Source organism: Cricetulus griseus, chromosome 5, assembly GCF_003668045.3.
Source record: "Cricetulus griseus strain 17A/GY chromosome 5, alternate assembly CriGri-PICRH-1.0, whole genome shotgun sequence".
Taxonomy (NCBI): Eukaryota; Metazoa; Chordata; class Mammalia; order Rodentia; family Cricetidae; genus Cricetulus; species Cricetulus griseus.
Window position 1 is genome coordinate 66,046,705 of NC_048598.1, and position 12,804 is coordinate 66,059,508.

General features: G+C 39.7%; 1 non-coding gene across 1 annotated transcript; it reads right to left on the reverse strand.

The window, feature by feature from the left end:
• Positions 1-3,150: 3,150 nt before the first annotated feature.
• Positions 3,151-5,793, reverse strand: LOC100760128. The gene is made up of 2 exons (XR_004770108.1): positions 5,610-5,793; positions 3,151-4,322 (listed from the first exon to the last, which is right to left on the reverse strand). It is a non-coding gene; the product is annotated as a mortality factor 4-like protein 1 (transcript).
• Positions 5,794-12,804: the final 7,011 nt, after the last annotated feature.

The following is a 12,804-nucleotide window of genomic DNA, read 5'->3' on the forward strand; positions in this document are numbered from 1 at the left end:
TAGTTACTTTGTGTTGCTTTGATAAAACACTATGATCAAGGCAATTTATGAAAGAGTTCATTTCAGATTATGACTCCAAAGAATTAGAGTCCATTACATCAAGGAAACATGGCAGAAAGATAGGAGCTCATATCCTGAATCACAAGCATGAAGCAGAAAAGGGGGAGTTAAAGTAGGTGAAGATTTCTACTCTCTGTGCCTGGCTCCATCAACTGTATTACTCAAACCTCTTTAAATATCTCCACCAACTGTTGCCTAACTGGTCACATGTCAAATGCCTATGAGGAACATTCCTCTTTCTAATGAGTACACTGTGAGTGCTTTACAGCCTGTAAAAATATGTAAGGCCAATGATCCTGAGCAGGAAGTTGACAAGATCAATTATTATTTGATGTTATGTCAAAGAAATCTGTATTTCAACCTCAAATTAATTTAATTTATGTATAATCTACTCTTCCTGAACTACTAGAATATACACTGCAATGGATCAGCAAAAGTAATAGAAGTATTTTTCTTTTTATTGGTGATAGAGGATCACTGACTTTTCTTTATTCCTTCATGGAAAGGCTCATATCTTTGATGTACAAACCCTGGCATTAGTAGTATATATTCTTTATTGTCATGGAGGATTAGTCACTAAGGGATAGAAGGTATGAAAGTGTGAGCCTCTTGATATCTCCTATCCCATCTAATGCTTCTGCTCATTTCCTTCTTCCTCGACTTCCCGTTCTTCTTCCTGTCCCCTCTCTTCCTCATGCTCTATCTACCACCTGATCCATTTATTCCTTCCCTTTTATATTTTATGTATTGAGATAAATATTTGTTTGTTTGCTTATTTTAGTAGCTTAATGTTGCTCAGGAAAGAGAATGATTCAGATTGGTGTCTATATATGTTGATATGCTACACCTTAAAATTCTCCAGAACTAAATTCATTTCTACTATATTCTGACAGCAAACTGGGGATACACAGGTTGATACTGAGCCTATGAAAGCATTTTAGTAAATATGGTACATTGACTGGACTAGGATTTGTCACTGAAATCTGAGGTCAATAGTGTTGGGAGACATAAATTAGTTAAAGGAGAATAGGCATTCAGAATGAACCATATGGAACATGGAAGGGCTTTCCATCTCACTTGTCAGTCTTCAAGTGGCCAGGGAGTGCAAAGTTCATTTATGGGATATGGGATTACACTAGCGAAATGGGTAGGAAATCCCTGAATTCCAGTGTAGATGTCCATCCCCTTCTTTTCCTGAGTGTAAACATATCCTGGCTTCAGTATCTGAGTTTATTTTGGCAAACCAATTCATGTGAAGCTGATGACAGGAGAGGGTTAGAAGCACAACACATTAAAAAGAAAGAATAGATAATAAAATATGATAGAGAGTCTAAAAGAAGAGGCAAAGTTAATTTAAAAGCAAGTGAAAGATTGGAAGGAGGCAAAACCTAGTGTTCCATGATTTAACTCTCATATATCAATTTTCCTACAAAATAACCAGCTAATATTTATTGTTCTGAACATTTTTTATGCTTTCACATTTTAGGATGAATATATGTTCTGATTGCATTATTGCAGTGCAAAAAAGACACAAGTTATCAGTGGCATGTGAAAAATATGTCTATCACTGCCCTTACTGTCTTTGATATTGATCCTTGAAACAAGACTTCTAAATCCACTTTTTATATATACATCTGTTTGATCCATTTTGCTTAGAACCATAAAGTTGTAAGGAAGCCACTCATGCATTCTTTGATATTTTATGTAACCATATCAAACACAACACATCTGCCTTCTGAATAATTTGCCAAACTACAAACGTCCTGTTTTTCCCACTTGTAGGCCTTTGCTTAATTTGTAGTTCAGTTCCCTTATCTCATGCTTATTTCTAATTTAACTTCTCTTTAATATTTTAGATTTGTCTGATCTGTCCCAGTTCAGGACTAGAAAAGATACTCAGAAACTACTGACCCCTTGCTTGTTCCCACAAAGTCCCACAAGTCAGAACAAAGCTATATTTTTGCTTTCATTAAGCACCTGTTGCCTTTCCTTTGGGTCATCTATTTGACACTGCAGACAGGCATATTAATCTATCAAAGAGTGTCTATGTAAACATACAGTTCTTTGAATGCTGCCCAAGGCCAGGTTTTATCACCAGAATCTGTGGTCCCTAGAGTGCTGAGAAACAGAAATTGGTTGAAGGAAAAGGGTATATTCAAAATTATCCTTGAGGAAAATAGAGTGCATTTCCATCTGATGTTTTTATCTTTGAGAGATCAGAGACTGCAAAGAATGTGTATAGGAGACAAGGGGTTATGTTAGGATAATTAATAAGAAATCACCATATGGGAACCAGATTACTATCCTCAGACAGTAGGAACTTCAGACCCCATTGAGCAACTTCGACTGACATAGTGATCAGAACACACCTTGGCAAAGACTGCTTTGTCATTCATGCCTCTTGCCCCCACTCCTACCTCAATTCCTTCTCCATTTAAACACCAATCACTTTCAGTCACAGAACATCTTTATCTATTTTCACTCCAATGTGCCACAGTGTTAAATCTTCTTACAGTATATTTCTTCATCACTTGTCTTTTAATTGGCTCATTAGCACCAGTAGTCAAGCTGTCTGATAGGATACTGGAGTCATCCCCAAACTCTGTTAACATGACCCATGTCATCTTTAATTTTTATCGATTTCCACAATGTTTTTCAATTGTTTCTTCATTTTTTTGAAATTTAAAGAAAAAATTTATTGAAGATCTGAAAAACAACTCCTACAAGATTGACTTTTCCATAAAACTGTAGCTACATGATGCATTGCATAGATCATGTTAAAACGTGCATTAGACACAAATACAAAAACCATGAAACAAGCCACCATTCTTTAACAATTAAGCAAAGATAAAATGCCTAAGGAACAACATGGATGACTTGCAAAGGATGGGCTCTTTTAGCACCATTAAAAAAGGGGGGGCACAGATGGATGAGTGTTCAGTTATATACATTGAAGTGAACCTTTGGCACTAGGAATCGGAGCATTTTGTCATAGAGCATTAACACATATTATAAAAGTGCGTAGTGTCAAAGGAACAGAAGCACCAGCATTCAAAAGCAGCTTTGTCAACTAGGCAATAATACACTCTACAGCATGTCTCTCTATTGTCCATCACTGAATACACTGGTAGAAACTTTGAAATGTAAAGAAAGAAGAAAAGGAGCACTGACTCCTTTTATTTTCTCCGTTTAAATCAAACAGAAAACAAACATTAATTGTTAGACACTAATGGTCTTCAAAGTACAGCATTTGTACAAGAGAAGGACTAAGAACCAAACTGTTTACAGAGATCCAAGCACGAGTGAGAGAGAGAGAGAGAGCGAGCATGCCCCTCACGGCTTTCCGATGGTACTCAGGAGGAGCCACTTCATAATCACTGGCACTGAACAAAGTTGCAGAATTCTTTGCCAGGTTCTTGAGGAAATTATGTAGACAGTTCAGTAATAAAGCAAGACTTTTCTCATCTAGAGGTGTATAGGCCAACATCGCTCTAATTCGCATAAATGATCTCAGTAAATGTGGTGCTCCATACACCTGGGACACGGGTGCATCAGGGTGATCTGCAAGACCACAGCATACTGTGGTCTCTCAAATTTGTAGAGTAGCTGAGTGCCCAGCATTACATTGAAGTAATCCTTTATCCCTGCGACAACCTCATTAACAGCATACGCCTTATTATCTGTATTTCCTCGAGACTTCTTATAGTTTGCATAATCCTCCAAAATGGAATCCACATTCTTCTTGGCAGGAAGATAAAAAAGCTGTTTTTGTCTGGTGATCAAGTCCCAGTCATCCGCCAGCCATGGTTTCAGCTCTTCCAGGATCTTTACTTTAACTTCAACTCTGTTCATGAATGTTTCTTCATTTTCAACAGTTGGATCTACCCGGGCTCTTTTCTTCCTAAGAGGCTGAGGTGTCTCACTGGTACTGCTACCATCTCCATTTCTGGGTGTTTTCTGCTTGGTCGTTTTTGTTTTCACTTCAACATTTTTCTGTTGCAGACCAGATGTCTTCTTTCCTGGAGCAGCCCCTCTCATCTTGCCCTCTGCATACTGTTCCTGCTTGGCCTTTTGAAGCTCTCGCTGTTTCTGCAAATTGGTGTCCACATATTTGAGTACTCGGCTTTCTGGAACCCATTCATCCCAACTAGAGGTCTGGAGGGGGTGGTGTACTGAGGGAGCTCCTTCAGGAACAGGAAAAGGGGCTACAATATCCTCACGTGTCTTCAAAGATTTTTCAGAGCGCCTGGGCCTCCCAGCACTTTTTTTTTCTTTTTTTATTAAATTATTAATATTTTCACATATACTTTCCCTCTCCCTCTCCCTCCCCCCACCCCCATTCCTTCTCCCCCACCTCCAACCTACCCCCCACCCCATCCACCCGCCACTCCCCAGGCAGGGTAGGGCCCCCAACCAGGGTTCCACCAAGTCCACCAAATCTTCCTGTGCTGGGCCTAGGCCCCTCCCCATGTGTTCAGAGACAGAGCGAATCCCTTCAAGTGGGATGGGCTCTCGAAGTCCCTCCCACCCACCAGGGCAAAACTCCAGTCCACCTCCCTCTGGAGTCATTCATGATTTCTAGTTTCCTTGGGGTAGAGGATTATAGGCTGGTAAACCTTTGCTCTATGTCTAAAAATCCCAGGAGTGCAGGGGCCTCCCCATTGGCATCCATGATCAGGGGGCTGGATTAGTCCTGTACTGTCCTCCCAAAGAGCATCTGGGGTCGATATGCTTTCCCTTTTTCAGGCCAACTGTTTCTGTGGGTTTCTCCAACCAGGTACAGACCCCTTCGTTCTTCATTCCTCCCTCTCTTCAACTGAGTTCCAGATTTCAGCTCAGTGTATTTCTGTGGATGTCTGTCTCTGCTCTCATCAGCCACTGGATGAGGACTCTAGAATAGCATAGAGAGTATTCATCAATCTCATTCTAGGGGAAGGGTTTCTAGGCCAACTTCTCCTCCACTGCCCAGACTGTCAGATCGTGTCATCCTTATAGGTCTCTGGAGATCTTCCTAGTTCCAGATCTCTTCTCGGACCTATAGTGACTCCCTCTGATATGGTATCTCTCATCCTGCTCTCTCTCCTCTATTCTTCCCCCAACTCAATATATCTGCTCCTCCATTTCTTCTCCTCTACTCTTCATCTTGTGCTCTTATTGTGGCAGCACCCACTTCCCTACCCTCATGCTCTCAATTAGCTCGGGAGTTCATGCCATTTCCCATTCCTGGGGTCCATTTATCCCTTAGAGTCATTCATGATTTCTAGTTTCCTTGGGGTAGAGGATTATAGGCTGGTAAACCTTTGCTCTATGTCTAAAAATCATATATGAGTGAGTACATACCATGTTTGTCTTTTTGTGATTGGGTTACCTCACTCAGGATGGTTTCTTCTAGTTCCATCCATTTGCCTGCGAATTTCAAGATTCCATTGCTTTTTTCTGCTGAGTAGTACTCCATTGTATAAATGTACCACATTTTCTCTTTCCATTCTTCAGTTGAGGGGCATCTAGGTTGTTTCCAGGTTCTGGCTATTACAAACAATTCCCAGCACTTTTTTTATTCAAACCACTGTAATGGATAAAGTATTTCACTTGTTTGTCCTTTATGGCAACCTTTACACACTTTGCTTCATAGAGAAGAGGCCCATGAAAGCACAGCACTCTCTCACCCTCCTGGAATTTGGGCTTCGGGTCCTTCTTGGGCGCCATTTATAAGTGATTCGCCACCTCCTCCTTCTCCCACTATCCCCGACTACCGCCCACTGCTCTCTACCCCACCCCTGTTTCTTCATTTATTTTATTTCTTACATACTTACTGTCTTTGTATGGTACAACAGATGGTGTGTATATGGGTTTTAAACAACCAAGGTTAAGCTGGATATTATTTCTCCTACCTTGGGGTTGGAATGGGATGTATGATATAGTGGAAACAGTAACAAAGGTGAGCTGAGGTTTTGAGAGAATGAGCCTGGAGAAAAATCACTGAGCTAGATGAACCTGAGGAAAAGGGATTTTTCCTTCTGCTTCTCTCTAATTGATGCAGGCTGAGGCTGGGGAATATTCTCCCTCCCTGCATCTTTGAAGATGATAGTGACAACTCAGCTGCTGTTACTAACTCCAGGTATCTTTTCTATCTCTGGAGGCTCCTCCAACTCCTCACCCACACCTTTGTAATTAGTCACTTTGTAAATAAAATTTTGTCAAATTATCCCAATTTGACTGTGCCATCTGTTTCCTGCTGATTCCCTGATGGATATAATAATTTGTACCAAAAAGGCTTCAGGAAAGAGGCCATCAGTATTGCATTGTGTAAGCCTGTTAGCCACAGATTTGAGTATTTCAAGATAACCACCCTGTGGGGTGAGAGAGGAGATGAATATACCACTCAACAAAGAGAAGTGATCTCTGGTATGTGATAGCATCATGATTACTCCAACCACCAGAGACAGCAGCAAATGAAATGCAGATAGATGCAGAACAATGGAAACCAAATGGCTCTGTATCTTAGTTGATAACACTACAGTGATGGTTATAGAATCACTTTTTCCTCAATGCTGCTCTAGTTTCCTTTCTGTTGCTGTGGTAATAACATTCTGACCAAAAACAATTGGGAAAGAAAGTTTTTATTTGACTTATACTTCTGGGTCACAGTCCATCACTGAGAGAAGCCAAAAGGGGCAGGAAACTCAAGGCAAGAATTGAGAAGCAGGAATCATTGAGGAACATTATTTTCTGGTTCCTTCTCTGGCTTGCTCAGAGGCTCAGGCTTACCTAGTTTTCTCATACAGCCTAGGAACACTTGCTAGTCAATGTACTGATTGGGCAAGTACCACTTGCCCAGTCAATGGTACTATTCAGAGTAGGCTAAGCCCTATTCCATCAGTTAACAGTCAAGACAATAACAGAAATGCCTATGGACTAACCTGATAAAGCCAAATATTTCACCACTGAAACATTTTTCAAATGATTCTTTCTAGGTCATGTCTAATTGACAGTTAATTTTAACTATGACAGATGCCTCAAAAATATACATGAGGAGCAAACTGAATTACAGTCCCAAATTTAGAGAAAGTAACAGAAATGCAAGGTCTCTTTGGCAACTTTAAAGTTTTTTTCTTAACCTCAAAACAAATGTGACTGGACTTCAGGCCTTGAGTCAATTTGGGAGATGTACAGAGTTACAGTTAACCTCAAAATTCTGCCTTACCTGGGATCTCATGTAGAAGGGAAATATAGTATAGAATCACACACACACACACACACACACACACACACACACACACACACACACACACACCGGCATATCAACTTATGAGGACCTTACTTCTCAGAACAGAGAAGAGGAATAGCTCTCCTCTGACTTGAAATGACATGAGTTAGTATTGCATATTCTTTTAAATCACACTCATTACCTCTATATTCATTAAAAAAATTAAGAGAAGTCAACTTCCAGATTATAGTTGATAATCTAAAGAGTTCTGTAAGAGACTTGCTAATCAGTTTTGACAAGAGTTTAGAGACTATGGGGCTGTCGATTCACTGAATGTTATATATAGCAAGGGAGAAAGAACACAAAACTCAAGGGATCAAACCAAACAATAATTAGCTAAAAACTATGCCTGTAAGAACATGAGTGTGGTACTTATTGTGGAATACTAAGAGAAGATGTGTTACTTTATTTTATGCTGTAGAATATTTGTTTAATGATGTAAAGATGTATTGCATTTTTTTATGGTAAAGATGTGTTATTTGCCTGTATAAAACACCTGATTTGTCTAATAAAGAGTTGAATGAAACAGCAGCCCACAGACTGGGAAAAGATATTCACCAACCCCACATCTGACAGAGGGCTGATCTCCAAAATATACAAAGAACTCAAGAAGCTAGTCCCCCAAACACCAAACAATCTAAATAAAAAGTGGGGTACAGAACTAAATAGACAATTCTCAATAGAGGAATCTAAAATGACTGAAAGACAGATAAGAAAGTGTTCAACATCCTTAGTCATCAGGGAAATGCAAATCAAAACAACTCTGAGATACCATCTTACTCTTGTCAGAATGGCTAAAATAAAAAATACCAATGACAGCTTATGCTGGAGAGGATGCGGAGAAAGAGGAACACTCCTCCACTGCTGGTGGGAATGCCAACTTGTACAGCCACTGTGGAAATCAGTATGGCGACTCCTCAAGAAAATGGGAATGAGTCTACCACAAGATCCAGTAATTCCACTCCTAGGCATATACTCAAAAGAAGCACATTCATATAACAAGGACATATGTTCAACCATGTTCATAGCAGCATTATTTGTAATAGCCAGAAACTGGAATCCTAGATGCCCCTCAACGGAAGAATGGATAGAGAAAATGTGGTACATTTACACAATGGAGTAGTACTCAGCAGAATGGAATAGAATAGAATAGAATAGAATAGAATAGAATAGAATAGAATAGAATAGAATCTTGAAATTTGCAGGAAAATGCATGGAACTCGAAGAAACCATTCTGAGCGAGGTAACCCAATCACAAAAAGACAAACATGATATGTACTCACTCATATGTGGACCTGCTTTATGATACATAGTAGTGACCATGCTTTATCAGAGCTGTTTTTAATGATGTTGCTCAGAATGGTTTCCTCCCAGATGATGACTGAGAAACTAATTTAAAAAAATGCTGCCAAGTACCATAAGAGTAACAGAACTGCTCTGTTTTCTAGGATTTTTGGTTTACTTTTTTTGTTGTTGTTGTTTGTTTGTGTTTTGTTTTTGTTTTTTGTTTTTTGCTTTTTAAATGGAGTGTGCTGGATGTTTCTACAATTTTGTTCAAAGTACTGCAGAACCTGGAAAAGCTGTTGCTGCTATTGATGCATAACATATTGCCATTATTGCTCTTTTAATATATATATATATATATATATTATATATATATATGCTAATTGAAACTCAAATATGTGATGAATCCAAGGTGTTTCAGAGAGTGCTCACCTGTGCATGCAAATTTGATTTCATCTTTAGTAAGTAGTAAAGTTATATGCTTGCCAAAAAAAAAAAAGTGACACACTGGAAGACAAATGTCACACAATTTCAATTTTATGTGTAACCTAGAAATGATGAACTTATGGGAACAGAGAGCAGAATTGTGGCTATTAGGCTTCAATGTGGGACTTTTAACAATGGGGAAACGATTGGTTTAAGGATATAAAACTGCAGTTGGACAAGAGGCATGGACTCTCTGAAGTCTTGAGGTCTACTGAGAGCATGATAAATATGGTTGATAACAATAAGCTATATTTTAAAAGTTGTGAGATACTATACTTTAAGTGTTCTCAAAACAAAAATGATGAATATGTGTAATATAACATGTTAATTGGTTTAATTTATCCATGCCATTGTGAACATACTGTATTGTGTATCATAATTGTGCATGACTTTATTTATGAGCTAAATAGATGAATGAAAAAAAAAAAGAAGGGACTTTGAGAACCCATCCCATGTGAAGGGATGCTCTCATCCAGGACACATGGGGGAAGGCCTAGACCTGGCCCAGGATGATGTTGTGGAATTTGGGGAGCCCCCATGGAGGGCTCTACCCTCTATGGGGAGTGGAGGGGGAAGGGGATGGTGGGGGGTTGGGGGGGGGGAGAGGGAGAAGGGATTGACATGTAAAATTATAATTTGTAAAAATTAAATAAAAAATATTTATTTATAAAAAAATAGTTGAATGCCCAATAGCTAGGCAGGAAGGAGAAATAGGGCTGGCAGGCAGAGAGAATTAATAACGAAAAGAAGAGGAGAAGCAAAAGGAAGAGGGAGAAAGGAGAAGGAGAAGAAGACTTCAAGGTCCAGCCACCTAGCCATACAGTAAGAAGGAAAGAAAGGAATATAGAATAAATACAGATAAAAGCCCAGAGGCAAAAAGTAGACATGAAAATTTAAGATAAGAAAATCTGAATAGAAACAAGTCAAGCTAAGGCTGGGTATTTATAAATAAGAGTAAGTGTATTTTAGGGGGAGCTGGGTGGTGGGCCCCACAAAAAGTAAAGACTAAGAAAAGACCAACTATATGTACTAGGTTGAGGAACAGTGGCTATTCTATTTCTCTTTCTGTGGCTGTGATAAAATATTAACCAGGAACAACTTAGAGAAGAAAGTATTTATTTGGTTTATACTTCCAGGTCACCGCCCAACATTTGGGGAAGTTAGGGTATGAACTCAAAGTAGAAAATCAAACAGGTTTATTTTATATGTCATTAGGCATTTCCTTGGCTAGGGAACTCACTAACAGCCAAGCAAGTACAGAAGTCACTTTGACATTACTGAGTGCTAGCTGACTCCCTCACAGGCTCATGCTCAGCTAACTTCTTTATATTGCCCAGGACTTCCTTACTAGTTAATGGTACCCCCCACAATGAGCCTGGCACTCATCCCTCAATTAATAATCAGGACAATCCCCACAGACATGCCCACAGGCCAATTTGATGTAGGCAATCCCTCAACTGAGACTCCCTTCTCAGGTGGCTACAAGCTGTGCCAAGTTGACAGACGAAGTTAACTAGGACAGTGGGCTAGATTCAACATAGCTAATATTGTCGTTATGGTTACTTGACATATAGGTTTGAACTCAGGAGTTGGGAATGATAGAATGAATTGATAATATGAAACCTTGGGAAAAAGTCCACACAAGTCATTACATCAATAAGGAATAAATGGTGATTGTTAAGGGTAACACAGATATTCTTGAAGAGTTTTTCCATAGAGGATAGATATTCAATCAAGTTTCCTGATAAAAGTGAGATCATGGAACCCCAGATATGAATGGCTCTTAGTTGTCAGAGACTAGGCAGGTAGTCATATGAGAACTACTCTAACTCACAGGAATCTTCCACATTAATTCTCAGGAAGTCTCTGTAAATGAATAGAGAATAATCTTACAAGGTTGCTTTTTTAATGGGGTGGGGGCTGAAGAGAGAGAGTTAAATCACTCGAGTTAAAGCCTATTTTGAGTTGCATGGTGTACTTGTGAGTTTTATGTGAACTTGATACAAGTTACAGTCATCAGAGGAAGGAGCCTAAATTGAGAAAATGTCTCCATAAGATTGGGCTGTCATTGAGCCTGTAGGGCATTTTAAACATTAGTGATTAGTGGGGGAGAGCCCAATACATTATAGATGATGCCATGCCTGGGCTGGTGGTCCCAGGTTCTGTAAGAAAGCAGGCTGAGCAAGGCATAAGGAGCAAGCCACTGAGCAGCAACCATTCATGGACTCTGAATTAGCTCATGCTTCCAGGGTTGTGCCTTGTTTGGGTTTCTATCCTGACCTCCTCAATGACGATCAGGCATATTTAAGTGTAAGCCAAACAAACACTTTCATCCATAAGTTTCTTTGGTCATGGTGTGTCCCATCCTGCAGGATGTCAACCTGGGACAAGAGAGTCAGGGATAGGGAATGGGGACAGGAGACACAGAAAGAACGACCACAAGACAGGATTCTGATCAAATGGCAAACTTTATTTTTCTCAGGCCAGTATATATAGTCAGTAGAGCAGGATATGGGGAGGGGTAGAATGGGTTGTTTGTGCACCAGGTGTTAGTGTAGGCAGGATACTAGGAAGCCACAAAGAGGATATTTGGCAGGGTAAAGAGTTCATGAGTAAGAAGTCCAGGAAGGGTTGCCTAGAGGACTGAGCCTGTGGGTGGAGGACTGGGTCAAGTTGTTTCTTTACTTGAGCTGAGGTTCTAAGGAGCTGCTATGTAAAGGTTAATATACAACTATGTGGCTGGCCAAGAATGGCCTAGGAACTCAGGCCAAGCCCTGAGATCTTTGGCTCTCAACAATGGTATTTCATCATAGTAATAATAACTAAAATTAAGACACCTGGGTAGATAATTTAGTCCTTCACAAAGTCTCAGAACTAACCCACTTTGCAGCTGTGAAGTCTCTTTGATAATAGAAGTTCCTTCCCTGAATGTCACAAGATAGACTTATATTTTTCAGAACATCATTGTCATGCCCCAGAACTATATCATGTTGTTATAGCATAGCTCAGAGTGATACTGTTCATTTATGTCTACCCCAAATAATCATGTAAGTAAAAATATTTATCATGTAATTACCAATGTGAAACTGGTGAAAAGCAGGAACAATCACCTTTGACCCTTCATTAGTCATTATATGTTAGAAAATGGACAGAAACTCTGACACAGCATGTTGCTGAAGTTCCAGAGAACAAGAGCAGAAATGTAAAATGCCTCTCTCAGAAAGAGACCTATGCTTTGTATCTTGAACTGCGTCAGATAAAGACAAAGCCTCATAGTTCTCTTAGGGTGTAGGAACAAAATCAAATGGAGAGGAGCCACAGGGATTAGCAGCCCCACTGATACTGGGATGACTAGAGAATGGAGGAATGTTGCGATAGAACATGTGTGAAGTGAACACTGGAAAATTGGAACTGACCATGACAGTTTTCTAGCAGATCATGTCATTCTATGAAAATAAACCCTGACCTCTTGCTGTCCATCTTATAAACTGAAGTGCAGATAGTAGTGTAGCAAGTTACTATGGTGCTCAAATTAAGATCATCGAATTTACAGGATCTTTGAATTCCTTGTGCACAATAACAGAATGAATGCACACACATACAAACACAGATGGGGAGGGGTCAGGATGGACAAGAAGAATGGGCCTATTCTGAAGCCCTGAATGAGAAACCATCCATTCAAGTTTGTATGATATCTTCACAGTTCC